A 4,373-nucleotide genomic window follows, 5' to 3' on the forward strand; every position below is an offset into this window, starting at 1 on the left:
CACAGACTCTCTGAAGCCAGACTTCATAGGTTCCCCCCCTCCCTGACTTGCCTTCTCCACAGCTCTGTGACCCTGTGCAAGTTCCCTAACCTTTCTAAAACTCACTTTTCTCATCTGTGAAATGGGCGCAGTGAGAGTGGCGATGGCATTGGGCTGTTGTGTGCTCCCTCCGGGAGGGACCCTTACATGTGCCGTAGAGTCTGTGACACACGGAAAAGTTGACTCCAAGAGTCAATAACCCTTGCTAGTTATTAATACAAATAATTCACACGTAAAATTCCATTCGATTCTCCCGAAGTCCTGTAAAGTTATTGTCATCCTGTTGAGAAAATGGAAAAGTACCTGCAGTTTAAAATAGAAAGGTCAAGTAAAATCTATTCAGATCTTGTAGTCTGCACCCAGAGTGATTAAACGTCCTGGCCAAGGCCATAGAGCTCTTGTCTGCCATGCTTTGGATACTTCTAGGCAGCTCAACACCACCTCCACATGGTCTACAAGGGTGGGCTGCAGGAATGGCCCAAGACCCTGTCCCCTTTTTGCTGTCCCCACCCCCTCATTCTCATCTCTGGCTCTGTTGTACTAGGTTCCTTAACCCTGACCTTATTTCCAGACTTTTCGAACTATGGCTTCTCCTAGACTTAGTAAGTTCTGTCATCTCTGGCTCTGTTTTATGCCTTACGCATCTTCTTAAAGGAAGCTCGCTCTCTCCCTTTTGGGAAGGAGCAGGTCATGGGCTCTGAATTCCAGCAGGCCTGAATTTGCATCCTGTATCTCTCCTACTATGCCCACCAGTCCTGTGCATGGCAGCCAGTGCCTCTCTCTGTTCAGCTGAGAAACCTGCTCACTCTACAGGGGCTTGATCACCTACTGGGTACCAGGTCCTCTTCTCTGCCCTGGGTTAAAAACATGAACAAAAACAGACAAAAATCCCTGCTCTTATGGAGTTCACCTTCCAGTAATGGAGAGAGATGGATAATACACAAGATAAATAAGTGAATTAATAGTATGTCAGAAGTGATCGATGTTATAAGGAAAAATAAAGCCTGGTGAAGGGAGCGATGCTGTCCTCCTCGTAAGATCTTTATGGGTTTTGTGAGAATTGGTTACTGCCCATTGTAAGTGCTCAATAAGTGGGAGCCATGATGGTAGAGAGCAAGAGGAAGGGCGGAGAGGCTAATGGGAGCTTCTCCTTGACCTCTTCTAGAATGGCCAGCCCCAGCACTTTCTCTTTTCCTGCTGCATGTTGTGGAAGGATCCAGGCTGCTGGATGTGCTGTTTCCAATACTCTGTATTTAGACCTTCCCCATCCCACCCCATTCCAGCTACTCACCGTGATGCTGAAGGTCTAGAGTTCCTTGCCCATGGCCTGATCCAAACATCTACATTCACAGTAGACATTTGTCTTTTTTGGCTTCCCAGCATCTGAATATCCATCTACCTGAGTTAGGTAGGTGGCAGGCAGAGCTTTGCCGTCCTGTAGCTTCTTGCTTCAGTTACCACATGGGCCTTCCTCTTCTGTCTATGCCATTACATCTCCTCTGCCCTCCTCTTAGAAGGACACTTGTGACTGCTTTGAGGGCCCACCTGGAAAATCCAAGACAGTCTCTGTATATCAAGATCTTCCATTTAATCACAACTGTAGTGCCCTTTTGCCACTTAAGGTAATACTTGCAAGTTCCAGGGACAAGGGCCTGGATATCTTTAGGGGCCACTGTTCAGCCTATGACACCAGCCAAGCAGCTGTAGCCAGAGTCTGAGGAGCTCTGACCCACTGGTGTGCTTGGGCCCCTGGGTTGACCCTCCTCTACCATGATCCTCAGCTTGGCCCCTGCTCTGATTTTGAGGTTCATCAGGGGACCTTTTAGACAATATAAGAGGATATGGACATAACAGAAAGGTCATGCAGAGGAGAACACTGGTGTGTGTGTGTCTGTGTGTGGTGATTGTGCCTCTGAAGGGAAATGGACAGATTGACACTTAGTCTATGAGTTTGGAGCCTGAAATGTGGGAGTCTGACCCAGAGAGATGGATCCCCCCCTCCGGATGCTGGCAAAACCTCTTTGTCCCAAACCCCAGAGCTGAGAAACTAAAACAGCACCGGCGTGGATTCACCAAGGAAAAGACCCCGACGCTGTCTGGAGACACCTTGACGCAACGACATACTTTCTTAGAAATACCATTGGAAAGGCCATTTATTTTACTGGTATTTGAAAGTGTGATTGGGGCCCGTAGTGGCTTTGCACTATTTTGCTCTACAGTTCTCACTCGGGGGCTGGGGTGCCTATCGACCTCTCCTACTTCAGCCCTGACACAGCACCCCCTCCTTCAATCCTCTGAGCCTTGAGGGGGCCAGGGTCTGCCTTTCTTGCCTTGCTCAGGATCACGGAGACTGTGAGCCCGGCTGACAGCCTGCGGGAGGCGCCTTGTTCCTCACAGGCGCTTCAGCTGTGTGACATCAGAGGTATCTGGTCATCACTTTCATTTTTTTGGAGGCCACACAGAAGTCTGCACTGGCTCACAGAGAGGTTCAGACACTGAGCCCGTGGACAGGAAGTGCTTGCAGCTAAACTCAAGCCAATGTTCTTCCTTTTTGATGCTTCCCCTGAGCAGAGTCCTTGGGGAGCCAGGCCTGATGCATCTACTATGAATGTTCACAAGATGAGGAAGGTCACCACGTTGCTTTACTTTTATTTTTTTCTGTTTCAAATAGAAAATGTTTGGGAATCTACTTGTTCTCCCAACGTGAGTTGGTTGTTCCTCTTGAGGTTTTCTTTGGAGAATCCCTCAGAAATCCCACCAGCCTCAGCTCTTATCTACAAAACTGATGAGGCCCTTTCTGAAGTACGGTCTTGCCATGAAAGGAGAGTTCTTGGGCAGCGCGGGCTGAAATATAAATGTCAGCAGCCTCGGTGTGGCCAAGGTGACCAGTGCCACCTGGTGCCCTTGCCACGGGGGTTGGACGTGGCATGACGTGATCCATGACTTGGATCATGGGCATGCACATCTTGGCCTCCATGTTTCATTATTATTATTATTATTATTATTATTATTTAAACTCAATTTGCCAACGTATAGTGTAACACCCAGTGCTCATCCCATCCAGTGCCCTCCTCAGTGCCCGTCACCCAGTCACCCCATCCCACCACCCACCTCCCCTTCTGCAACCCTTTCCCAGAGTCAGGAGTCTTTTACGGTTTGTCTTCCTCTCTAATTTTTCCCCAGTTTCCCCCTTCCCTCAGGGGCCCTTTCACCATTTCTTACATTCCACATATGAGTGAAGCCACACGATGATTGTCTTTCTCCGACTGGGTGTCCCTGTTTCTTGCCCTCAGGACTTGAGGCAGGAAGGCACTTGAGGCAGGAAGGCGTTCACTTGGCTCCTTGAGCTTAAATTCCTTCCTTCCACAGCTACAGGCAAAGGCTGAACTCCTGGAAAGGACAGGCCGGGCCTAGGTAGGAGAGGCCGGTTAGGCAGGATGTCTGTTCCGGAGCTCGAAATGAGGCTGCGAATGGGTTCTGGTATTGCCAACCGCTCCGAGGAGCAGTCTGCTTTCCTCATTCCCAGGGAGGAGGGAGAGGCTAGTGGAGTTTAGGGGACTCATCCCTGGTCACCCAGCTATGAAGCCCATTCGCAGGACCCAGATTCCACCCAGCAACCTCCTCTCTCCCTGCTCTGCCGCCGCGCTCGCCAGTTTGCTTTCCACAGTATCGGTGTATTTACGTGAAGGGATTTTTTTAGAGCAGGACACATAGGTGTCCACACTACCCCAGGGCACACACGAGAGACAGAGACAGAGACAGAGAGGCTCAAGCTGGGCGATAACCATGCACTCTGGTTGCTTGGTGGCCTCTGGGGTCTCCAGATCCTTAGGGAGAAGCACCCAGAAACCGTGATCAGAGACCCTAGCAGTGCCCATATGCTTTACTGAGGATGAGCCCAGGAGTAAGGTGTTCGGAGCTGCCGCTCCCCTAGGATGCTCCCTGAACCAGCAGCAGCTGGGGCCTGTTAGAAATGCAGATTCTCATGCCTACCCAGACCTACTGAATAAAAAACTCGGAGCCCGGGGCCCAGCGATCTATATTTTAACAAGCCCTCGAGGTGGTTCCCGCTAAACAGCTCTCCTCCTGGAGTTTGGGCTCCGTCATTCTCAGCAAGCCCTTTGCCAGTGTAGCCCAGACTGAGCCGCACCAGCACCTGCGGGTGCCCTGGCGTAGGAGGGGCGGTGGGGGGAGCCTGCCTGACTGCTGGGGGGCTGGGAGCGCCCGCAATCCCGGGAGGGGAGCCACACTTGTGCCCCCAGCTGCTCTGCATTCCAAGGGGCGAGTCCAGAGGTCTTGGCTCCTGGCTCCTCCCTGTGGCTCCTCCCCCTCCA

This window comes from Canis lupus, chromosome 5 (genome assembly GCF_011100685.1).
Source record: "Canis lupus familiaris isolate Mischka breed German Shepherd chromosome 5, alternate assembly UU_Cfam_GSD_1.0, whole genome shotgun sequence".
Taxonomy (NCBI): domain Eukaryota; kingdom Metazoa; phylum Chordata; class Mammalia; order Carnivora; family Canidae; genus Canis; species Canis lupus.